This window comes from Oxyura jamaicensis, chromosome 1, assembly GCF_011077185.1.
Source record: "Oxyura jamaicensis isolate SHBP4307 breed ruddy duck chromosome 1, BPBGC_Ojam_1.0, whole genome shotgun sequence".
Classification (NCBI taxonomy): domain Eukaryota; kingdom Metazoa; phylum Chordata; class Aves; order Anseriformes; family Anatidae; genus Oxyura; species Oxyura jamaicensis.
Window position 1 is genome coordinate 101,574,638 of NC_048893.1, and position 26,947 is coordinate 101,601,584.

The 26,947-nt window shown below is 39.2% G+C and overlaps 1 protein-coding gene across 7 annotated transcripts in view; it reads right to left on the reverse strand.

Annotated features, from left to right (window-relative positions):
• NRIP1 (nuclear receptor interacting protein 1) overlaps nt 1–26,947 on the reverse strand; it is a 100,495-nt gene that overhangs the window by 63,085 nt on the left and 10,463 nt on the right. For 2 of the 7 annotated variants that reach the window (XM_035315405.1, XM_035315402.1), the window contains exons 1-2: nt 13,551–13,711; nt 6,806–6,890 (exon numbers count right to left, since the gene is read on the reverse strand). The gene's annotated coding sequence lies outside the window, so the exon portion shown is untranslated. Of the gene's footprint in view, nt 1–6,805; nt 6,891–12,759; nt 13,091–13,203; nt 13,224–13,550; nt 13,712–13,947; nt 14,078–14,099; nt 14,118–26,947 lie in introns of those variants that run through there. The other 5 variants (XM_035315406.1, XM_035315403.1, XM_035315407.1 and 2 more) reach the window with 5 other exon arrangements.

The window sequence follows — 26,947 nt, forward strand, 5'->3', positions numbered from 1 at the left end:
CCCCCCCCCCCCCCCCCCCCCCCCCCCCCCCCCCCCCCCCATAGGGGATAGAAAAAAAAGCTCCTGGGCAGGAGTTATAGGGCATCCCCAGAAGCTAGAAATAGTCACATAAGACATTCGTTGCATTAATCAGCCTTTCAAGGATATTAATTCTCATTGCTGCATAATTTATTTAGCACATAATATTCTAGTAAGCAGAAGAAAGTTAGCTACCTCACACAGCAAGTAGCCTGTGTGCTACTTTGCCAGACAAAGAAGAAATGATAAAAGCAAGTATTCTACAAAATAAGGCAAACAAGCCAGCAACCTTGCTGTCTAAATGATTCCAGAAAGAGCTGTGCAGAAAGAAGTGCTTCCAAGCTTCATGTAGCTTTGTACATCCTCACTGAAATCAGCCCAGTACAGGTCTGGCAGAACACACTTGCTTGGACACCATCACCCACCACGGATGTATGCTTTTCCAGCTGGGAAGTACATTTTTAGAAAAATGGCCATGAGCAGGGGATCAGAAAAGGTATGGGAAAAGACTTTCCTAACTGACACTTGCCATGTGATTACCTTTCTGATAACTACAAATTTCCTAAAGTGAGTGGAAAAAAAAAACAACAAACACTTGAGCAAATGTTATTTTCATAAGTGATAAACAAAGCAACTCTGTTCAAATTAAGCTGAGGAATACAGACAAGAACGCAAAGGTTTAAGCCCTATTCTCTCTACTGCCTGAGTGGAAGGCAGAAAGCAGCAACAATGTTCTTCTCTGCTGTTTTATACTGCTTTTTCACTTTATTGTGGCAGCAGTAGGAATAAAAACAAGATAAGTTACTGAAGAACGAAATATAAACCTCATTCTTGCAAAAAGGGGGAGGGGGAATAAAAGACTTAAGTGGAATTGGATGGACTACTTACAACAATTATTGTCAAATATTTTTGCAGTCCCTTCTTTAATGTAGTTCCTTTCCTACATAAGAGCTGACAAGTAAGCGTGAGAGGTCCCCTTTGTAGAAGGAGGAGAAAAGAAGACTGCAATAATACTACGCAATGAAGATAAATTTTCCCAATAATGCAAGCTACAAAAGACATATGGAGGTCAGATAAAACTATTATTTGCCTTTTCAAGCAGTATTTTCTTCAGCTGCTAAATAAAAACATTATGAAGCTGTTTTACGCAGCAAAATTTAACCTTATATTAACCTTCCATATTAAGTAAACAAACCTTTTAGCCAATAAGCCTCTCTGTGAACTCTCCAAGATGATAAGCAATACCTTAATTACATTCATTTACATGACTTTGAAATTGTTCCAGATCAAAGTCAATGACTACAAGGTCAAAGAGTATAAAAGTCTGAAGTAAGGAGAAATATACAGTAGGCCAGTTCACATGAACACGGTACAGCATCCTTCCTAACCAGCATGTAAAGGTCAGGGGTACAAACCAAGTGCTTGCCTTTGCCATTTCAATTACATGGAGAGGAGGAAAAAAAATAAAATAAAAAAGTCCTCTAAAACACCGAAGACTGGGAACTTTTTTTTTTTTTTTTAAGACTATTCAAAGTTGAAAACAATAGACAGTTTTGAATTGCTTTTAATGTCTACTGGCCAATCAAGCAGTATGAAAATTTTATGCAAATATTTTATATCCTAACTGAAAGGCACAACACAAAAGATGCCATGTCAAAAAGCAGCAGATTCACTGACAATTACAGAATATTTGCTATAGTGCCCTGTTATATTCAGTAACACCAAACTGAATGGTTTTGCACAAATTTATCTAGGAATGAAAAATGGAATGGTAGAAGGGAAGCCACCATACTTCATGAACTGAGCAGACTCTGAGAGAAGCCCAAGCCCAATAAAAATCACTAACTCTCATCAACAAAACTAGACTTGAGCATTAAGATACGGGGAAAAGGTATCTCGCGTTGCAGTCTCAAATAGATTTTTTATCACGTTACCTGAAAACCTCTCATTTGTGCTACACTTAGAGCAGGAAATGCTAATTACATAAATGGCAGCCACTATAAAGATTTTAATAATGACCACTGCAAGAAACCTTCTGTCCTGAAACTGCAGAAGAACATACACAGCATCCACCCCATTCCCAAAATATTAGATAATGGCTCAGGTATGATCAATAGCAATCCAATTAGCCAAAAGATAGTATGCATGCACACTGCACTAATAGGTAGCTTCAGGATTGTATTTTGTGTGTTATAAACATAAAAATATTACACATACACATATACAGAAGCCTGAATTACAGCTTCTGGATTTAAGCAATCACATATCAACGCACTACAGCTGACATTTTCTTAGTATTAAATTAGATAAATCTCCCTGCACCCTCACTTTACTAGCCAAGCACTTTTTACACAACTCTCAAGCCAACAACCTTCTGCAATTTAAGTATGATTTAGTGCAAGAGAAGCAATGAGTATTATAAAATTTATGCTTGTTCACCTTCTCTCCCCACAGAGAAGGGCAAGATGTTTTTTCATGTAAATATGTATTAGATCCAAATCATTTAAATAGATATTATTCCATAGAGAACATGATGCTGCATATGCCCATTCCAGCTCCATGTTGCTAAATAAACTGCAAGATAATGATGATGCTTTGCTCATCCTAAAGGACACTGAAAATATTTCTAGGCTTTTCAAAGAGAAATAGAGGAAGAGACTTTCACAAGATAAAAAAAAATAAATAAGGTTGCTCTTACAAAGCTAGATAAGGTGAAGACAAGCTGTTCTTAAGTCATGAATCAGGAAACCTCTTCATGAACAGGCCACAGCTGTTACAGTAAAAGTATGGTTTAGGTGCATGGAGCAGTCTTTATTTAGAATATGCATATTGAATCATTAAGAGAGTTGAAGATACTGAGTGAAAGAAAATCATGTTTGCAAGTAGAAAAATATGAAATTTTAGACAGGTGTCAATTGTGAAGTTAATGGTGGAATGCTAAATGTAAGGTATCTAATGTTAATTTCATGCAGCTTTATTTCTCAATTGTATTTAGCAGAAAGTGTCACTGCTTGAATGGACAGGAGACAGAGAATAGGAAAAGCTTAATAGCTTTTAAATATGAAATCTTTAGTCCTTAAAAACAAGTAAGCACTTATGTGTCTCTGCTTTTCACAGAATCAAAAGTTAATCAGCATGTTACCATAAAGCATATTTTTAGTTAACAATTTAATTCAAAATCACTTTTATTTCAAGTGAGGAAGACTGTCATTGGTCACGAAGCTATCAGATATCATTTGGGCCAAAGTCAGTATCTTACAACACAGTCTGACCTCTACTTGATTTTAAAATAGGATAATCACCTTCAACTATGTATGAACCTTGAACATTATCAAAAACAGTTTTATTGCATCAACGATTTATTAATAGTCTCATATTAATAGTAATGTAACTTTGACTTTACAAAGTCATAAAGATGACAGGAAACACAGTCAAGACTTACTGTGCTACCTATTTTATTCTGGGCTTAAGGCAATCTCATGTTAAAATAAAAAAAAAAAACTATCCAGAGAATAATAGCTACAAAAGAAAATCCAAGAAAAATATGCATGTATCATCCCAGTTAAGTAATGGAACAGGAAGGAAACAGAGAATGTAATGAAGTCAGGTATAAACACTGAATCCTTTTAAGTACTGAAATTCTCTTCTATCCAGCTGTGCTAAGAACTGAAAAACTGTTAGCACTGAGGCAGGTAACTTCAGGACAAATACATTAAAAGTGACGGTTATAAAGAAAAGCTGAGAACTTTTGGTAGGAGCACATGAAGACAGATTCCCCTTCCAAGCACAGCATCACAGAACAGCCAAGGCTCATGGATCAAAATTCAAAACAGACCTGATAAGGAAGCTTTCCACCCAGACCTTTCTGGTTCAAAACACGTGCCTCAGAATCCTTGCCATGTTTTTCATATTGTACGGTCACTTTTATAGCTGCTATCCCCATTACAAAACAGTTGACAGTTTAAACAAAGAACAACTAAGAAAGTACAATATTCTATAACTGGCATTTACAGCACTGGCCTTGGACTTGTAATCTTTACCAAACGGGCACACAAATCAATCTATCAGCTCATAAAGGTGTGCTTTTTTAACCTCTAAAACAGATGGGATTGGCCAGAAATGTCTGGCATGTCAAACTGCTAATCACTGCTGCCCTTTGCACAAAATAACCCACTTAAGTTGAGGCATGGTTGCACTGTAACAGACATTAGTCTGTGGGAAACCCATTTAACTGTCACATACTCCTGCCACTCCTGCTCTCCCTTAATTAAGCCTAATGCCTCATGCTTTGACCTTTTGTTCTAGCCTATTAACCCTATCTAGTACAAGTTCAAATATGTTAAACTAAAAAGTTTGCTGTAAAATATTAAATGCCAAGCCACTGGGAGAATGAGGGACATCTCCACCCTGCACATTACCCATCCATTTACCAAATTTTTTAGATTGACACAACAGAAGCACCACCTATGTTAATTCCCAAAGACAAAACACACCCAAATGCTTTGCAGCAAAAGCACAGTTCTTTTCACTTCCATGTAGTCTTTCTTTTCCTCTTTAGAGGGGAACGGAAAGAGAAGTTTAAGTTTTCTTTGCAACTTCATATCCTCAGGCTTTCATTATTTTTTCTATCCAACAAGGGAAAAAAAGCATGCTATCAGTCAAGATCACACTACACTCATTTGCTGTTCGCTGAAACCTATCATTAAAAATAAAATGTAATCAGTTTACAGTGACCAATTCTTCTTCACTTAAGGGCTGCCTCTGCCAGCCTCACTCAGACTGAGTCACCACCTTGTTCTTTTGACAGCATAGTTATAATTACTCCAAGTTTTTAATCCTCATCTGTATCTTCTTGTGAGTTGCATCTTTTGAACTTTCATGTAAAAATGGTATATCTGCATAAACTTGAACATAGCTTATGAATTTTAGCTCAATGCTGCAGACTTTTCTTTGATGTATGCTCAGATTTAGATAACATGACTGCCTTCCCCTCCTGTAAGTTACGCAGCCCCAGCCAGACCAACAGCTATGTTTGCAAAGCTGTACTTTTCTGCAGGAATCCAAGTGGCCTAGAATTATGACTTTAAAAAAATAAATCTCTAATCAAGAAAACTACTGTGCTCCATATTAAAACTATTTACAACGCCATGCAATCCAAAGTTGCTTACCAAGACAGGTATTCTTCAGCATAATGCTGGTTAGAAATGGAGAAAGGAATGCCATCTCTGCCAAAATTACCAGACACCTATGCACTAACAAACATTTTCCTCATATCTTTAGCTTAACCACCATACTGACAAGCTGATACACATGGTGCAAGACCCCAATTCACAGACGGCATAAACTTTCTGCAACTCTGAATAGAATGACTTGTAAACACAGGTAACAATTTGAAACAAAGCGTTCAGTTACTCAGCTATTTTTGAAGACATGAAACATTTCAACAGCATTGCCACAAAAGCCACTGTCTATTAAGTACTATCAGGGTTGTTTAAGAAACCATCTCTTGCTGACCACAACAACTGCGAAGTTGTAAATAACTACTAATTTTGTTCTAATTCCAAGTATCTATCTTACCAGTTCTGAGATCAGCAAATAATGCAATTAAATTGCCTGTAAATACAATTGCTAAGACAACTAAGCACTATAGCAGTGTTAGACTTTTTTTTGAGTCAATCAGAAAGTGTCACAGAAAAAGAAACTGATTCCTCATTTTGATTTACCTTTATTTCCAAAACACTGCTTTTTGATAAATCCAGAGCTGCTCCTCAATTTAAAAAAGCACAAACGTTTTCTGATGATTTTACTATATTTAACCATTGCAGATGCTTAAACTGCAGTATATCAACCAAATCTATACTCAAAATGAAATCAAACAACACATTTATTAAAGGAAGAATACGCTATATATGTTGTGTAATTACAGTGGGTATGCTAGAAATTTTTCAGGCTAGGATTTGGTAGGACTGCCTCCAGCCTTCTAGGCCTTCCCTACTAATGCTCCCAAAAGTTGCCACTGGAGGCAACACAAATGAGTCCTAAGAGAGACCAGAAACAAAACAACAACTGCTTGTCAACCATTACATGCCCAAATTGTATTCTTTATGCTCATCAGCATTCTCAAGTTCTTAGGCACGCATGTAAGGCCCACTGAGTACAGTGGGGCTACTCAAGTGAATAAAATTACTCACAAACCAAAGTACATATACATAAGCAATCACTGGACAACACTTGGGGAATTATTCCCTAGCATCAGAGAAAAATAGGATTTAGAAAATGGGAACCAAGGGAGCACATACAAACAAAATGACAGTGGTGTTAAATGTCTGCAAGCCATTGTAATGTAATATCTAATAATGATTTTACTGTGACAGTCCCTTGCCACAGAAGCTCAACTTGGATCTGTTTAAAAAAAAAAAGAAAAAAAAAGATTGTAACAGAAGTTTTATTTAATCTTCTCTTTCACTCTGAAATTTCAAGCAAATCAGGTTCTTCTCTATTTAGCAATTACCTCCGAAACAAGTTGGCTAAATCTTCAGGACTTACCAGCAAATTCCATATAAAACAAACATTACCAAAAACATTGTCTTTAATCAGCACACACTTAAAAAAAAAAAAAAAGCCTGACATTAAAGGAGAGGGATTATTTTCAAAATCTACTGTTTTAAAACATACTGTAATCTTAAAAGACTCGTACAGGGCAGAAAGTTGTATGACAGATTTGGCAAGACAAAGAAGAAACCCAAAACTTAAAAAACAAGGGAAACAAATTATAAAAATCATTTACCTTGAAAGTGGTCCCATCAGGAAGGCTCTTCCTTCAGGAGTCCAAGGATGCATTAATTTTCTTCCTCAGCAATTCTATGCTTCACCTGAAACAAGAAACAAAGATTATCCTATGAAAATCTGCAAACCAATTTCTCCTCTTCCAATCTACGTCTACCTTTTCATTATTATATTCCATTATTATATTTCATAATATTACATTCTTGTTTCATATAACAAGAAGGGATGTTTTATTTTGCATGTTTCTATCTCAAAATAAAAATGTAACTCCAAACATCAGAAACCAAAGTTTTCCAAATAGAACCATTTGTAAATCAATTACAAATAGCTTGCATTGCCTATACTTGTATTGTCTAGATAATTGGAGAGCATTTCTGCAAGAACAAAGTCCATGTTCAGCTTTGATTCAAAGCCACAGTCCTGTTTTTCTTCATTTTATTCAAAAAACAGCCTTGACATGAAAGCTCTCCCTTCCTATGTAGGAAGTACCACTTAACACTTCAGACTCACACCTATGAATATCAGTCATATTTTTAAGAGCTCTTTAATATATACAAGGAGAAGATGAGACCATAGTATAATTGGTGAACAAAATGCCCCCAAAATAATTAGAAAAAAAAAAAATAGAAATGAAAATACTTGTTTTGAGATATTCAGGAATTAAGCAGTGCAGAACAGTACACTTAGAACACGTTATCTATTGCAAGTACCACTGTAAAAGTTGTTCTCACCGCTTCTCTACTATTTCTAACTTGTGCTAAAAGATGCAAACTTACAGGTAGTGCAGGTCATTGTTCTTTGTACTACTTAGCTTTTAGTAACGGGGCTTGTCAGAAGAATAATGCTCATGTTAACTCCTCTGTCTCCAAGTTACCACCCTAAGCAGCAAGTTTATTATGCATAAACAAATTTAACTATAATCAAACGACAACAAAAAATAAGTAACAAAAACAGACTGGTTTTGCTGATTTTTGTCCTTCTCTTGTTTAGCACAGGGAGGGTTCCCCTCCTCTTTCCCTCACTTTTATCCTCTGTTCTCACAAAGCCTACAAACAAGAGCTTGTTAAACACAGAATTTCTCCAGCATGGAGGACTCCAAGGATGGCTACTAGGGCAGTGGGGTAGAGGGGGAAAACGTGCTTTGCAGGCAGCTTACAGCATTGCCCCCTTCTGCACAGCCATTTGGGCTGAAGTCAGTTTAGAGAAAACATCTAACTCTGATTACTGTAATGTACTACCTGGGAAAAGAGATACAGGTGTTGACAGAAGGCTCATCATCCAAAGACAACCTATTCAAAGATTTCAGGTCAGTGAAACAGAAGCATGCTGGGCTACTGCCAATATCAAGATCCAACAAAAGCAGTGGTTCTGCTATGCTGAAAAACAAGTAAATACCCTGAAATACTACATGAAGAGACTATTTCAGATCCTTCCCCTAAATAGACCATAAAATAAGCCAATTTGCACCATAGAACAATATAGCAAGCCGCAACATTCAGATTCAAGTAGGAAAAAAAAAAAAGATTAAGTTACCACTGCAGTCAAAATGAAGAGAGAAGTGACAGAGGTACAGTGACAAATACAGCAATAAACATCATTCAGAAGTCTTTCCAGCCACACTTGACTAAAAGAGAGGGTCAGCTGGATGCTGGAGCCTGTTGTGATCAAAGAAAAGATGGACAAGAGCAGAAGGAAGCTGTGCTTATAAATTTATATAATAAATTAAGGTAACCAGAGAAGATTACATATATTTGAGAAAAATAGTTCATTTTCATAGTTCTGTGGTACACTACAGATGTAGACAAAATGTTTTCCGCCACTGACAGCTGGTTTTAATTAAGTAGTCCTACTTCTATGAGAAGACAGATTTCTATCTATGAGAAGACAGATTTCCATCTAAGGGAGAAACCAACCAAACAAGAAAGAACACCATTGTATTGCCATCAAGGTTCAACGTATGCACAAGATTTCCTTTAGGTCAGCATGGAGCAATCTTTTTGTATCGTTTCCTGTGACTACAAAAACTTTATATGAGTTCTGAGAAAAGAACAAAAGAATTTGCTCTTTCTGGAAAAAATAAATCCATATTTCTTCAATGACGTTCAAGAAATTATTTGCTAGAATAGTATTTTATTTGCAAAAACTTAATAGCTGGATACTTGGGTTTCTGCACCTTAGTGGTTGATTGTTGCTCTCTTCCCTATTATAAGTTATTGAAAATGCGATGTGTGTGATGACATTAAAAATGCAACCAGGACCATCTCCTGGGATGGGACCGATCATTTATTCTCACCTCTATAGAAGGCTGAGCTTACTTCATCACTAAAGAAGTTTTTTTCCTTTCCCTTCCAACACCATTTCCACAATGAGGGTTGGACAGGTAAAAGAGGTAAAAAGGCAGCAGCCCTGGATTGCTTACAGATCACTGTAAAAAAAAAAAATCAGCATCAGAGCAACAGTATCAGCCTACTGCCACACGGAATTAAAAGACTGTTTTTTTTTTTCCTGCAAGACATACGTCTTGTACTGTTCAGCACTGAAATTCATTAAGTGCTTTGTGAGGCCACTTAGATGATCTCTTCTTTGTTTTTAAATACAAGGTGCAGTCAAGACTCAAACACTTTACACCCAGCATCCGCCCAATCTGCTATGATCACCTTCACGCAGCTTTCCTTCTTGAGAGGAGAAAGAACGTGCCACCCGAGTTATTCCCCAATGCTCAACTTCTCTACACTAAACCTCTTGGAAACCCACAGCTAACAGAAGACAAGCAGTTTCTGCTTTTAACCTGATTTTGTCTATAAGCAAAATTGCTCTCTGCCAGAGACAGTGATATTTAGAAGCGAAATGTGTGAAAGCAGAACTTCTCTCCAGACAGGTAATTATTAAACAGGAGCAATGAGTTCCAGGGACAATTTCAGTAAGAGACTGCATCCTATTTTGGGCCAAACTCTCCTGATGGCTAGCAACTGCTTCTTCCCCTTCCACACCACACAGATGTTTACAGGAATATTAGTTTCTGTTCTCGTTCTTTAACCATTTAAGTCAAGTGACACGGAGCAGACAGCTAAACAAATTACTACATTAATTCTTCCAAGTGCTATATAGGTCTGGTCACATTTCTCAGTGTACTTTAAATAATCCAGAAACACTAAAACATATGCATTCATCTTTAGCAAAAGAATTCTTCTTCCCATTTTTCTGGAGGCAAATCTTCCCATTATCAAATTCAAGAGTTTGTGTTATCACAGATGTCCACTTAAAATATCGCTTGCAAATCTTAGCATATTATTTTCTAATTCAGTATTTTCAAATGCAACCATCAAAATCTGAACACCATCCTATCCAGAAGATGTCACACACACTTGTTAAATACGTTCTTACATGTGCTGTGGGCAGACCAATACAGCTAGTCACTGTTCTTATCATGTTGGCCTGTTTGCAGGAAGAGAGAGCAAACCACAAATGCTATTGCTGTTACTCTTCTTTCTTTGGTTTAGAGCTATTTGGACAGATTGTCAAGTTTGTATTTTAAATATTTTTATCCATTTGTGCATATTCTTTTGCACATTTTCCTCCCCTTCAGACTTCACTCCCTACCTGCATTATCTTTCCACTCGCCTATCATTAAACCCCCGCTGAGCAGTAATGATTTATACTTCAAAATTCACACTTCTTGTCCCAAAAGAGCATTTACCCTCTTTTCCCACCCACGGGAAGTGCGTCCTGTTTATCCCATCCACCACCTGTAACCCAGCCACGCACCCCGCACATCACATCATGGAGCCCCAGGGGCGCCGGGTGGCCACCACCCACCCCACTGCTCTCAGGGCTGGTGCCCCCATGCCGGGTGCTCGGCTGGAAGCCCCACGCTCTTCCCTGTCTTCCTTCCAGACTCCCTGTACATTCACACGCAGGAATAAAAACACAAGCCATTTCGGTTCTGAGGTTCAGGCCGGTTCATAAGAGCTATTCTAAAATTAACTAAATATTACAGTCTTCAAGTCTTCTCCTGCAGCGAGGCGTCAAGCACTACCGTTGAGCAAGACAGCTGACTGTGGGAAATGCAACTCCCCAGCTTTGCCTTGGGCAAGTTTATGCATGTGCTCGGCACAATGCAAAACAGAGTTTATCTTTTAATACAGCAATGTCCTGCACTGTCACAGTGCTCTCAGTGCTAACAATAATACAGGTGGCATTATTGAAACCTCATGCCAATGTTCAAATACAGGAAGAAAAGGAAAAAAAAAAAAAAAAAAAAAAAGCTCTGAAAAGTCAAAAAAAAAAAAAAAAAGCTTTAAAGCAAGCCCTGGTCAATTATTTTAAACCAATCCCAGATTAAATAAAACCCACCAGCACAAATGATCACCATTAAGTTAATTTGTGTTTGAGTCCTGTAACCTTTACGGAATTAGTTTAAGAAATATATGCATCTTCAATGTCTTTTACGTAACAGGAGTCATCCTAAACACAGCTGACTATCAAACGCTGCAGGTGACACAGCCTACATTTAAAGCACCTGTTTTTTAAGCTTACGATGTAAAAACATCTGTTTGCTTCTTTATCAACATAATTTCTATGATTATAGTAAGTTTTTGTTATTTTTACCCTCCAGTTTTGTTTATCATTATCTATCACGTTAGAAGAAGAAATAATTACGGAGAGAAAAGAGACGGGGCACATTCTCATCTGTTTATTTTTATATATATATATTTTTTTTTACCCCATGACTACTATGGGAGAGAAGAAAAAAACCACAACAGTCCAGGTTAGTTATTTAAAAAACATCCATCCTGTGTGGTTTGGCATTTGACAGCATCTTATATTGTGTGCATGCAAGATACAGAAAAATCTTAAAGCCACTGACAGATGTCCCTCATCAGATAACTCAGAACTGCAGGCCAGTCGAACAGGAGGTCAGTTTTCACCCCAGCCTAAAACATGCAGTCACTACCTGTTACTTCTTCCTTCCTGCTCACCAAAACATATACCTGTGTATGTGTACACGTATACACAAACACATATATACAGACACACACCTACATACACACAATGCATGCGTTTACCTCACAAAAAAAACATCTGTCTTGCCTTGTAGACTACCCCTGGCCATACAAATGCCGATAAAATAACAAGAGAGCCCTTCTCAACCACAAGTTTGGGAAGACAAACACCCCAGGCAGCAGAAGTCACAGATCTGCCCAAGCACAGCCCTGAATGACAACTTTTGCTCTCCGAGACGTCCACTCTGGTCACCCGTACAACAACAATTACTCAGATGCCATTAGATCAGATTTAAACCACAAAATACTCCCAGCTCAGAAAGCCTGTGTCATACGGCTTCGTAATGTGTCACTTTCTAGCGCGCTCAGCCAGGCCCACGAGCAGCACTTCGGGTTGGACTATTAAAGGCTTGCAGCGCTCGCTCAGGGACACCCCACCTTTCCTCCCTACGGGTCCGTGCAGGCTAGATTTGCACGCTTTGTTAAGGAAAGCTCTGTAACAGCTCTGAACATTTATCGTGCCATGACTCAGTTAAATTCTGATCAACCAGGGAGCTCACAGGCACTGCAGCAGGTCCCTACACGGAACGCAGAGCGGTACGGTCTCCAGACTCCAGAAAGACGATGCAGAAGAGGACAAGTTCCACTTCAGTTCTCCTAACACCAGCACGCTGCCAAAGCCAGAAATTCCCTCGTTTTTTCAACACCTTCAACACGCGTCAAGCATTTCAGCTCGAGTCTCCTTTAAATTAAAACGCTGTGGATCGGAATCCACAACAAGACGTAAAAACGGAACAAAACCGATGCAGCAGGGGCACGGTGCTGCCCCTCATTTTGCCCATTTTGACCCCGCGTTTCCTCGGGCTTCCCTTTGCTCCCAGTTAATCACCGAGCGGCACTCGCACGGCACAGCCGCCTCCACCACCTTCCGCGGGGGGGGGGGGGAAATCACCTTTAAAGGGCTTCGGGGACAGCAAAACACGCCTGGAAAAGTAACCTTTAGTCTAGAAGGGAAACAGCGACGTCCCCGCGGGACTGGCGCGGCGGCGATGAGGCGGCATCTTCGGGGGCACCGCGGCAGCCCCGACCGGCGGCCAGGGGGGAAGGGGGCGGGGGGCGCCCGCAGGTGGGGCTGGGGCTGGGCGGGGAGGCAGCGCCGAGAGGGGAGGGAGGGAGGCAGGAGCCGGCCTCGGCGCTGCCCCGGGCGGAGCCTCGCCGACCCCGGCCTCGACCCCGGAGATCTCTCCGCAGCCAGCGCTCGGGCTGTAAAAGCCGGGGTCCCCTCCCCGCCCACACACAAACACACACGGCCCCCCCAAAACTTCCAGCTCGCCCCGTAAGCGGGGGTGTCCCCCCGGAAGCCGTCCCCGCCGCGGCCACCCCTCGCCGGGCTCACCGCGGCATTGTTCGCTCCCCGCCGCCGCCCGGCAGCGCTGCACGGACAGACACACGGACAGGCAGGCAGGCGGACACACGGACAGGCAGGCAGGCGGACACACGGACAGGCAGGCAGGCGGACAGACACACGGACTCCGCTCCCCCCCCGGCACACGCAGCGCCGCCCGCCCCGCGGCGGCTCCTCCCGAGCGCTGCCCGCCGGCCTCCCCCCTGCCTCCGCCGCACGGCCGCGGCGCACGGCCTCCCCCAGCGCCGAGCCTGGCTCCGCGGGGACCCCGACCCGGAGAAAGCACCGAGCAGAGCCGCCCCGAGCCGCCCCGCTCCCCGCCGTCCCCCCGCACGTACGCGGCGAGCCGAGCCCGGCGCGGCGCCGCTCCCCTGCGCGGTTCGGGGCTCTGCTGCAATGCCTGCGAGGCTGACTTTCAAAGCCTAACCCGCAGCCGCGATCCTCCCCGCCTTCCACCTCGCCCGGCGCGGCGCAGCCCGGCTCCTCCTCCTCCTCCTCCTCCCTCCCGCGCCATTCATCTCTTCAGCCAAGTTTCTTAACCCTTCTCTCACCCCGCCCGCGGGCCGGCACGGAGGGAGGCCGGCAGGGATGGAGGCAGAGGAGGCAGCGCCCCCAGCCCAGCCCAGCCCAGCTCAGCCCAGCCCTGCCCGGCCCGGCCAGACGAGGCTCGCAGCCCTCGGCTGCCAACGTGGGAGCGAAGAACGGCATAACGGGGAAGGGGCTTCCCGTGGTTACCGCTTCTTGCCGGCTCAGCGCTGGCATTTTCCGCCTTCCCTCCCAAAAGCACCAGCTGGAAACTTTTTGTTCTTTTTTTTTTTTTTTTTTTTTTCTTCCCACCCCCCCCCCCCCCCCCCCCCAAAAAAAGCCTCCCGCGGCCCGCCCTGCACCTGCGGCGGCGGCTCCCGGGCGAGCCGGGGGCGGAGCGGGCCCGGCCTTCCCCCCCGAGCCTCCCCCGACCTGCCCCGGGGCCTCCCCCCCGGGGCCCTGCCCCCGCGGCCTGCGGCGCCCCGAGCGCGGCCTCGCCTGCCCCGGCCGGGGGCGCTCGGCCGGGGGCCGGGATGTGCCGCGGGGGGGGGGGGGGGCAGCAGCTGCCCGCACCCCCCAAAAACGGGCGGATTTGGGGAGCCGGGGGTGGCGGCCCCGTGTCAGTAACCAGGGAACGGGCGGCCTGGGACAGAGCCTCCGAGAAGAGGCGGCCTCCATCTTGGTGGGTGGCATCCACGGCGGCCTGGAGGCAGCCTCGGCTGAGGGGGTTGCGCTGGGGGCTGCTCTGCCTTCATGTTCCGTGCCCACCGAGGAGGAGTGGGAGAGCCCCGCGACACGCAGCCAACTTGTCTGCTGAGGCTAGACTGCAGAAAAGTGCGTGACCTCAGTCACATCAGCCATGTGCCGCTGCAGTGCCTGTGTTTAAAACAAGTCTCGAGGCTTTGCGTGTTGTTTGACATAGGCTGTAGGAGACACATCATGATACTTTGCGTCTCTTAGAAGTTAAAGACTGGAAAAGGAGAAGCAAATTTGTTTACGAATCGGTTATGAACTGTGCAATAATATCTGTGTCAACATATGCCAGCATTTTAGTTCTAAAACTCGTAAAATAATTACAAGTGGTACATTCAAGCATCTTTTCAGGAAAAAAACAATACCGTTAAAAAAAAAAAAAAAAAAAAAAAAAAAAAAAACGTATGAATTTCCACTTTAAAGAAAGCAAAAGGGAGTCATGCTTGTGAAAAGCCAAGTGCTTTAGCCTACAGATACCGTGACTGAAAGTAGATGTAGCAATGTGAAGCAAAACCTCTTTTGCTTTGGAATGCACGGATTGTGTACAGGCTTACAGCAGAGCGAGTAATGCACTACTTGACCTATTTTTTGTAAGCCAATGAAAGATGTAGGTTAACTTCATCATCATGTGTTTTTAACCACTTTTTTTCCAGAAAAGCAGCAGCATTTTCTAAAGCTACTGCGTGTCACATTATATATACATGACAGTCTCTTTTTCTTTGAGGGAATGTCTCACAACAGAGCCTGATCGTGCTTCCAGTAAAACAATGAGTTTTGCTCTTCATTTCCATAGTAGCGTCATTAGCAAATTCTCATTGTGAAGAAATGATCTTTAATTTTTTATTTCTCTAAAAATCTTTATCTCAAAAATGTTTCAGTGTTAAGCAGCTGAATTGTCTAGGGGAAAGGAAATTTTCTCATTACTGCAGCAATTTAGCTGCTATTTCAATCAAGAATGTCTGTAGTAGAGACCTCTTTCATTCTTAGGGAACTTACTGTGTAGACGAGAGACCTACAAAACGAGGAATCTTGAACAAGCAATGGAAAAAATGCTTGTGAAATACTCGTTAAAATGCGTTTTGTTAGATAAAATATAGTTGGCTGAGAAAACAAGTTCTATGTGATACAATCAACTGAGATTGTATCAAGCAATGCTATATATTGATTTAGCAGATTATTTCCAACCCTTAATATTCATATCACACCCATTACAGTTTTTTGCCCATTACAGTTACCTAAAGTATGAGAATTAAAACAAGTTAGGAAATAAATGCTCTGTACAAGTGAAGAAAATACTGCAGCACACAATGAAATCAGTCTCTCAAGAAGTATCAAAGTGCTGATGTGCATTTGTTGGCTCTTTCTCCGTGGTCTTCAACCAAACTTTAATGCACGCTCACTCACCAAGCATAAGAGATGCATGTCTACCAATGCACCTACCTATTACCTGGGGGTGGTGCCTGTAACTTCACTTCGCTATAGACGTCGCCGAAGGAGACATTCTTTCAATTCTTCAAGTGGAATTCTTCATTATAAGATCATCTGTAAATTGAAGGCCAACTATGACAGGAGAACATACTGGTTTTGGATTGGTCTTGGAAGAATTTTGTATTTACAGGGGTTATGTTAGAAATCAATCCTAGAATTGCAAGCGTGTAGATCTTTCACTGTGTTTTGTTAGTCCTAAATTCACATTTGATAATAACAGTGAACCAATTATTTTTATATTCATAAATATATAATAAAAATACACATCCATGTGCACTCACACACACTTTACAATTGCTAACCATCAATCTCAAGACAGAAAGCCATGCTTTTGATCTACAAGGAATTCTGGCAAAATCAAAATGCAATTGTAACTATTACATTCTTGCAGTTCAAAAAAAATTATCTTTGTGACTGTTTTAAAAATGGTTAAATAAAAATGTTGACTTACCCCCAACTTTTCCTCTGATTACTTTGGTGGCTACAATAATGCATTCAAAATGATGAACAAAGCTACAGTTCCAGTAATGAAACATTGTCTTTATCTTATCTTGCTAAAAATAAAACATAGGTCTGTGCCATGCAGTAACAAGAAATATATTATTTTCAAAAAGAAAATAAAAATGCCATTACATGATTCCCAAACATTTTTATGCTAATGCTAATTATATCATCTTTAAATTGCATAAAGTGTTTTGAAGAGCTTGGGTGAACTACAGCTGCTTTTATTTTGATTTTCTTTTCTCAGCCTCTCAAAAAACTAACGGCTCTGAAACTACCTTTTTCAATCAAAATAATTAAGGCCTTGCTTTATGACATTCAATCATCATGTGAAAGGCTTGGGACATGGTTGAAAAGCTAGCTAGCTTTAACGAAATTCATTTACAAAGTCTTACTCTAAAATACTATGTCAGCCTTACACAGGCCAATAATGAAATTCCATCCTTGACTCAGCCTAGTTCAATTCATGTAATATGTCAGATTACCCACTGTTTGGAAGGTACCTGCAAAGAGGATTAAATCACCTAATATTCCAGAGTTTATGTAGGCACACAAAATAATAATAATAATAATAATAATAAAAGCACACAAAATCATCACTATTCAGTAATTGACTTCAAAGGAGGTTTGCCTAAATAAGTGTTAGTTGTAACTTCCTCCTCTGTCTGAACAGTGTTCAGGCATGAATCAGAAGTAGGAAAAGTCTCCCTTTCTTCAGCGGTACTATCTAGGAGAAACTGAAATGAGTGGGAACCGTACTGTGGGAACTGTATCAGAGGAAAAACTTGTACGGAGTGATGGCTTCTATAGGGCATACCATATAGCAAATATCCCATTTTGTTCATGACAGCAGCAAGTCTGCTGTCAGGGAAGGTGGAGTTTAGTTAAATGTAAAAGGAAAAGTAATGTGCCCTTCATAAAAATGAAAGACATCAAAAGTGTGTATGTTTGTGTTACTTTATCTACAATTAAAATGATAAATATATTAGTGTGCTTACATAATACATTTAATTTCCCCCTGGAGTTGTTTTCTGCTCTTTTTTTTTTTTTTATTATTATTATTATTATTACACAGTTTAGTTATGTTTTTACAAGTACTTTGAAGCAGGTCATTTCACTTAGTTACCCTTAGCACCTCAAGTTCTTTTTTTTTTTTTTTTTCTTTCTGTGTTTTTTAAAAGTAGACTTCAGATCATGACCATTTGATCTAAGAGTAATAAGCAAAGGACCAGATGCTAGAGTCTTTCCAATTACAAAACATTTAAAGACAGCTGTAACATATAAGCTCTCATGAAGGAGTCATATGCTTGCAGCATCTGGTTAGTTTTGGCCATGCCTCTAGCATACTGTATCTGTTCCGAGGCATGAACTAGGGTTAGGCTTACTTTCCCATATGCATTTCTCGAGTATGTGTGTGTGCATTTTTAGGCAGTACACAGGAACTAACACCTTGGATCTTATATTTTCTGGCAGGAAATAAACACTACTTTCAGCCCCTGTAACACCTTTCATGCAAGAATCAAGGTGGTGTAAGCTAAGTTGATGTGACGACTTTACAGTAATTGTTAGCATTTTACCAGAATAAAAGACTTGTGTTTTTTAGCCAGAAGAACACAGCCTGTACTTGTGAATTTTCTGCAATTTCATCCCACTCGCACAATGAAAAACACACTTTTGAGAATGTTCCTTTGATGAGTCACTATCATTACTGATAGCATGAAGGCATGTCCAGAAAATGGGTAGCCTTGCATAGAGTTACCACTTCCCAACTCACACAAGGAAGTACCAGGAGGGTAGGTGTAACAGTCAGTGTGAAAATACTCTTACTACTTGCGGGTCAATGACACTGCAAAAATAACATTTGAGAAAGATACGCACGTAGCTGAAACCATTCTGACCATGCAAGTTCTTTCAGACTTCACATTCCTGCTTCCCTCTCCTCTTTTCTTTGACAAACATGTTCCTAATGTCAGCAATAAAGAATTGAATAATAACTAAAGCATCTTGCCTTCTCTGAGACTCAGCACTTAGAAGCTACTGTCAGTACAATATTGTTTCACCAGCACGATTTTTCTGGCTGGCTATCATAAAATCTGGATAACCCTTTGTCGTGATTCTCATGATGACACAAGCCATGTTGTTGAAACAGTATGTTCCAAGATAAAATGAACAGTACGTACAAATTATACATACGGCGAACAGGCAGCCAGTACCATACTGCAAGGGAACAGAGTTCTAGAAATGACCATTAGGAAGCAGCTAAAAAACAGAAGCTAAAGTGTCCTGTGTGTTGCCCTTAAAAAATAATACAAGTACTGACCATTTTTTTACAACAGATGAATATTTTAATTATATCTTAAAATTCTTATATTCTTCAATATGAATGATCTTAAGTGCTCTGACTCAAGTAAATGAAACTGCTGTGATAAGCTAAACTGCACATCTCTTGTATTTTTATCAATATATTTACCTGCTCGTATATTAGCTTATGAGCAAGAGGATGTTTAATGGAAAAACAACAATATAAGATGCAAGTTATTTAATAAACTGAAACTATGGAAGCCACTAACTTGAAAAACTTACTTGAGTAACTAAGTTTTAATTTATATTTCTTTTTCTCCTTTCAGAAGAAAGACAATATTTAATAACAAATATAAGGAAAACTAGCAAGCCCAGATTTATTTTATCTGATTTCAGTTATAACAGAGGAGAAGATGCTTTTCCTCTGTTCTAGTGGTATGGTGACTGCTTTCACTTTTACTCTGGAAACAGGAGAAGGACTGGTGGCCTAGAGTGCCATCTTACACACCTTGTGGTAGCCTGGCCTCCAGCTGCCTCTGCAAAGTGCCTGCTTCACCGAAGTGCCTGCCTCCCCCAGCTGCCAGCCCTGTATGGACATGCTGGACATTATCACAGTTCTGAAATGACACGGGGGACTTTAGCCAGCTCAGTCACATCCTTCATACCTCAGAAAAATTGACTTTTATTGATGAAATAATACAGTGGCAGTGCTTTAAGTGCCAAAGTAGTATCTTATCTTTTCCATTTGTCTGTAACATTTTTTGTTGTAAGTTGCTAGTTGTTTTTTCTTTCTTTCTTTTTTCATGTGAGAATGGGAGGGAGAAGTGAAGGAAAAAGGCCTCAGAGGATTACTGGAATTCAAGACTACAGAACGTCTTTATCATATGTTGTGTCATAATGAAAAGGAAAAATAGTGTTTTGGAAAAACCTGCACTCAACCAATTTCAGAAATCACAGAAATATAATGGAAAGCAAAAGCACATGGACTACAACACAACATTTCATAACATCATTCGTAAAAGCCTTCCGAAAGATAATGAGTTAAGAAATACAGAAAAAAAAACTGGTTTCTGTTGTTAGGTATCTAAAAAGTGACTGTTTGGAAAATATGGTCCCACCTCTTAAGGATTAAACATTCTCAATAAAGTTGCTGCTTACCTACCTAATGTCACAGATTTAGTCACAAGTGATTACTGGTTCTGTTTAACTTCTGATGCCTAATGGGAAAATCTATTTAAATTGTGCATCCAAAAAATTAAGGAACTCAAATCACTGGGTCTTGTGCTTATACATAAGTTTCTTAGTTTTATTGTATGTATTTTATGGGATTAGTTTATCAGAATCAAATTAGTTGTGGTTTTATAACTGATCCAACTATATATCTTTGCATAGTTTTATTAGCATACAAATATCTAGGTTTTATTAGGAGACATTAGCTTCACTAAATGTTAGATACGTAAAAAATCCAGCTTTGATGCTGTTGATCATCATACCGATATTTCACATGTAACGTAAAGGTGGCAGATTTTAAAAAGTGATTCAGCTCACCATAAAACAGAGAGCAACAGATATGTTCACATAAGTTACAACCCTTTCATAGAGGTGGGAAATTTCTCTTGCTACTTTTTATATATATTTTAAAGAACTCAAGATTAATCTTGCTTTGAAAATGAGGGAGTAAGAACATGGCATACTTCCATATATAAAAAGCAGATAGTACAAACCAATGCTATATGAATAATTTTGATTTTGATATGATTGCATCTTTTATTTTTCTTGGGTAATGATGTAATTTTTTAAAAAAAAAAAAGTGTACACGAAAACGTCTTCTGTGGAGAAGAGAATGCATTACAAATTTTGATGACTCAGCACAGAAAATCTCTGTTACATTCTTCATTTGAACAACATCCATTCTGCTGCACTACAATGGCCAACTTTTTTAATGGATAAGCTTTGTGGAAAAAAATAATTACAAAAAAGTTACATTTTGTGAAAAATTTGAAAGGGTTGTTTCATGTTTATTTGGACTGAGAAGCAACATTCAAAGTCCTACAACATTATAATTATTGCCCACTGTGCAATTTCCCAGGTGGAAAGCCAGGATTTTAATACTGTTCTTGATAAAATACTACCAAAACCTGAACATGGAAGCTCTGTTACAGAGGAAGGAGTCTGTACGCCTGTTCCTTGTTTCCTCCCCAGCCTACCAGATGCATCCCCAAGGAATCAGATCATCAAACAGCAAGAAAAAAAAATGTTTTCAAGTTAAATTTTGTATAACCTGATGCTGTGAATCATTTTTATTTTGTGTAAGCAGAATACGTCCATCACATACAATATATAAATGGATCCACATTTTTCTGACAAACACTATTTAAAATTACTCCCCTCTCTAAAATCCCTTTAACTTATATGACATCTAAACCCTTGTTACATCAGTTCTTCAGCACTATTGCCAACTTTCTTAATAGAAGGGTAACGACTCGCACAACTCCTTATAAGTATCCTCTAAAATATTTTGCTTTCTACATTCCTCATAACTTTTACTGGTCAGTAGCACTGTTTACCTAGCAGAAACATAGAAAAATGTTAGTTGAAAAATATATGTGCAAAGATAAACGTGTGTGTGTGGTTTGTCAAGGGCAGATTTCAACTCTTGAAGATGCAAACACTTGACAAATATTTAGCATATACCTAACAGTTAAAGTTGCTAGGTTGATGTAGGAAAAAATAATTAAATCCATAAACATTTCTTCAGTTCTTCAAAAGTCACTTTATATGCTAGTTATTTGTAATTTGCTACTCTTGCTATCTGATTGATGTTGCTTATATGGGTGCTTTAAGAAAGCTAGTAAATGAGCTAGTAAGTAAATGATTTTAGTATATGATGCAACAATTTAGATGAATTCTTGGTGTTTTTTGTTATTGTTTGTTTGTTTGTTTTTAACAAATAGTTCCATGTGATTTCTAGAGTTATTCCTTTGACAGTAAACAGATTTTATTTATTTTGTTTCTATAGAAAAAAGGAAAAAGGCAGAAACAAATTGCTGTGCTATGACCCTCAGTATTCTCTACTGAAATTCTCTTTCCCAGTTTCAGAGACTACTGTAAGTACAGTAATATCCAGTACTTGGATTTATGAATAAAAACCACAGTGTAAATCATGACATGAAGACATGTAATTGTTTGCCATGACTCTCCAGCATTTTCGCAGTTCTCAGCTTCTATCTTCTATCCCCCCAGAAAAATCTGATTTGCCATGACTCTCCAGCTTTTACCCATTTCTCACCTTCTATCCCCCCAGAAAAATCTGATTTTTTTTTTTTTTAATTTAAACTGATGGGTGGATTTTGTCTATTCCATACCATGAAAAAGACAAAGATATTCAACCTTTGCTTCTACTGTACAGCTGTTCAGTTAAAGGTTCTGGTAAAGGTTTCCCTTCCTTCTTTCCCCTGTCTCTTCCCTGTGAGTTGAAATATCAATGAACATTTCCAGCAACATTTTCCAGTTCTGCTAGAATGCTTCTGATAGAAGAAAACCCTGTAAACCAGAAGCTAAAAAATAACCTATACAAATCTTTTCTCAAATTTTTAATAATTGATAAAAATCAAATTTGCAGAATGTTTCACCGAATTATTATGATTTTTTAATAGACTTTTTTGCTGTTTCTTCAGGGGTTTAGTGAAAAGTAGTAATGGTAAGCATTACTTAGTTGCTGGAATCAAAAAAAAAAATGCAATAGATGCAACACCACGTACAAAGTCTTTTTGCTATATTGGAAAAAAAAAATAAAAAAGCTACGTCAACGTACAACACAAAGCATAAAATCCTTTAGTGAATTACTGTCTCATTTTACATTCCCATAATCCAGCATCACCAATGTAAGTAAAAGATTTGCCATTGGCTTCAGTGAATACAGAATAAAATTTCTATATTTTAGGTGTTTTTTTACTATTTAAAATTTTCAGCAACACAGCAATGAGACATAACCTTCTCCAAAAGACAGGTTCTCATTCTACAGCTATTCTCATTTTGCTAGATCTTAATGTTCTTCTTGAATGCCTGAGGGACTTTATCTTCCTGTTTGGCACAGTTCTAAATTGGCTTAAATCATATTTATCCAACAGTTACCTGCATTATATTTTCAAGGGTAATTTGTGTCCTTCTCCTAGAGCATTTATTTCTTGTGTTCTGTAGGGCTCCATTTTGGCCCTGTTCATATTCAGCATTCCAAAGCTGCCTGTACACAGGAATATTCATTGGCTTGATGCTGGTTTTCATTTCTATGCCTACAAGACACAGACCTATTTGTCAACCAAACCAGCAATTTCAAACTACACTGTTACCATATTGACAAGCTGGTGACTACAAGAGCTTCTACAAGCATCAATTTTCTTCACTTAAAATCAAACAAAACAGAGCTGTTCATGGCTGGCTCATGCCATCCACCCAAACCCACTTGAACTTCTAACCCATCTTTAAAATTCAACCCAGGTTCATTGGTTAAAAACCTTATGTGGTTTTTGATTGTGAACTCTTCTTTCATTATTGCAGACAAAAGATTAAGGCTTCCTATTATTAGTTAAAATAAATGTGCTTTGCTTATTACTCATTTATGTTTTTATGTTCCCTAGACTAGGGTTATTTTAATGCCCAGCTTGTCGATCTGATGATGAGACCGATTATAAACTTTCATTTTGCATAGCAAATTCCATTTCCAGGGCAGTGTATTGTACAGACTAACACATTATTCATACCTGCTGCTCTTTCACGGTGGCTACTAATACACCACAAAATCTATTTAAGCTGTTTTTTTTTTGTTGCCCTACCAAGTTTTTCCACAAACTTTGAGTTATTATTAAGAGAGACTCATCGGGGGCTGATCCTACCAAGTTGATAGAGGCTTTGTCACTGACTCCAGAAGAAATGAGCTGTCAGCCGACATAGCCTCTACTCGTGTTCTTAAAACTTTAACATGAATGCTAGGTGATGGCCTTCTCCTCATATCCTCTGACAAGAGAACATCATAAGTCTCTACCTTCTGTATAATTTTCAGAAAGACTTGTTGAATTAAGACTCGCAGATTCAGGAACCCTTTTCAGTCCCTGGATCCAGGTGCTTGTGCACTCTGACTATATCCTGCATATTGAAATGAAACCTAGGTACATTCACTATTTCTTTGCAGGCTCTGATTTTCTTCTAAAGGAAACCCACGTGTGACACAACAAGGCCTTCTCTTAGGGCGGCCAGAGTACCAGTGCCAAGAGACACAGTTTAGCTGTGTCTGGTGAGAGCCTGAATATGCCACAAGCTGCATCAGGTTTGCCTTGTGTTCTGATGAGTTATGGCTTGTGAACGTGTCTTGGCTGTCAGCTACCAAGGACTAAAAAGCCATTTGATTTTATTTTATTGAATTTTTTGTAGGAAACTGGACTAAGCATTCTCTACTATTCACTAGTAAATGAGAAACAAAATAAAACCAAAACTACCTACCAATGTAACCACCCCAGCAAACAAACAACAGTAGTGCTAGCAACTTGTTTTCTCAGGTAACCTTACTCAAACAAGGATCTTACCTCTTGGATGGTGCTACTCAAGTCAGTGAAAATTCTCCACAAGAAAACATACCATAATTTAAGTAAGAAATGTTGGTGTAGCAGTTGCTAGCCCACCCTATTAGCCTCCCTGATGGCATGCATTTCTGCTGAAGAGTTGATTGCTGATTCTTGTAGTCACTCAGGTTTGTACACATTTGCTCTGATTTGAAGAGAAATCTAGCTTAAACACTAACATTTCTAGTGATTTAGTTTACAACTAATATTTTTTTTATTATTTTTTTTTTTTTTAATGAAAATTTGAAGAGTTTTGTCCCCAGGAATTGGCTTTTAAGAAAAGACCAGAAATTAGACTTACCAAAACAGTGATTAGAACATTTCCCGAGAACACCGAAATTACGAGGTGAGTAATGGGGAAAGGAAGGATTTATGACTATCTATCTAGCCACTGAAAATGAACAGCATTTTCTCCTTTACATTCTTAGGAACAGACTGCAAAACTTACTTGTTTACTGAATGTCTTTAAAAGGGTGAGATTTGCTGTACAAAGGAATGCTACTTCTTAAAGGCAAAAGACCAGCTGTAGAACCCCTAAAAGTTGTAGCTAAAATATGGTCCTACAGGGATTATACTGAAGATTAAAATACTTTGGCTCTAGTGACTGCTGTAATGAGAATACCTATAGAGATAAACTGACAGAGCTGAAAAGTATTTAATTTAGATGAGAGCCTACAAAAATTAATGTGAAAATGAGAATCGCTTAGAGGTAATAGACTGAGGGTACGGAATTCATTTTTGTAAGTGTTAACCTCATATTACAGTGTTATAGTGTAATTAAAATTGCAACATTCTTTGTTTTGGGAATTTATTTTAAATTTCTAATTGCTTTTTAGTTCTTAGGTTAGAAAAAAAATTCAAGCAATTTCAGAGTGACAGAAGTCAAGGATTTTTGACAGCAATACAATGGAATGAGTGAGCTTCATTGTACTGAGCAAAAAGATTAAGCAGCAACTTGTTTTAATTGTTGTGATTAAACTATTATTGAATATTAATATTTGTTCTCATATGTGTTGAATATGAACATATAAATTCAATGATTTTTTTTTTTTTTCTAATAACCCAATCCTTAAGAACTTGCCCCTAACTTTGAGTAGCTTTGATGTTCAAAGGCTTTGACTGAGATCAGAGACAAGAAGGAAAAGAATGCGGACCCCTTCACAATATTTTTACCTTTGAAGTCTCAGGTTAAAGGTACTATTACTATTTGCTTAAAGAAGTGAGAGAATGAAGGATAAGATAATTAATTATAATAATAGACAAATGACAAATGTTTTGCATGGAGTGCATTTCCCTATCAGGAGAGAAAACATTCTTCTAACAGATTTTATAGAGGGAAGTATATATATATATATATATATATTTAACCATTTAACTGGGAATAAGGAAGTCATTCAGATTTTTTCCCTTTACTTTCTTCTACATTTCATACTAGTAGTAGCAAACATGCACGTTATCCAAGTGTCAACAAATCCCGTAGACTCAAGCCTTGTACTGTACATCCGACATCTCCCCCATGAAAGCCTTTCATGAAAGCTTTTCTGTCATTCAAGATCATACTATTCCCTCCTTTATTTATTTCAGTGTCACTCAGCTCCATTCCACCAGCTTGGAAAAACGTCAAGAACTTTTATCTTCAGAGTCAGTTGCCAATTCTGTTTAGTGAACAAGCCAGCAGGGACCTCTGGTGCCATCAATGCAGTTCAGTCAGTGCCCCTCTCTTTAGGGATGGAGTATATCATTATCCCGGTGGCTGGACAGAAAAAGATGCATTTTTAGAATAGTTCTCAGGGAGCAGTTACTGGAAATCTCCTCCCTTGAGACAGTCTATTGGCAACAAGTTTTGCTGCTATGACATGAGGTACTGCATCAAGGCCCAGTCCTGTCACTAATAAAGTCAGTGGGAAACATGCCATTCTTTTCAAGAGATTTCAACAGTATTATAATAGCAAATAGGAGCTAAAAAATATACCTTGCATCTACAAATGCCAACGTAAAGTCATGTCACAAGCAAGAATGTCACTTTATGTCTGTTTCCAGACTTCGTTTTTAAGTAAGCCCCTTCCCCCCAAAAATAAAAGTCACAGTTTAAAAAATCCATGTTCTTTCTTTCATATTACAGTATTTCCATTTTCAGATTTTGATGTGTTTAATTTTGCATCTAAAAATGACAAGAACAAGCTGTTTCAATGTTTGCAGGTTCCCCCCCCCCCCCCAAAAAAAATATATATATACATATATTTTTCTCTAAAACAAAGCATAAACATTGTAAAGATTTAATTATTTAATGCAAATATTTTCTGATAGTTTCAAGTTCACTTGAAACTTTTCGTTCATCAGCTCTAGTAGGCTTTTTGATTGTCAATAGACATGTTACATAGCTGTGCTAGAAAACACTGATTAACTTGCCCAGGCTGAAGGGAGAATTTAAGTTTATAGCAGATGCCAGACCCACATTTTCTTGACTGCAGTAACAGGTAACAGTCCCACTATCTTGGAGAGTGAAACTTTCCTTTACAGAAATAACATAGTCCTGGGGGTTGCTTTGTTCG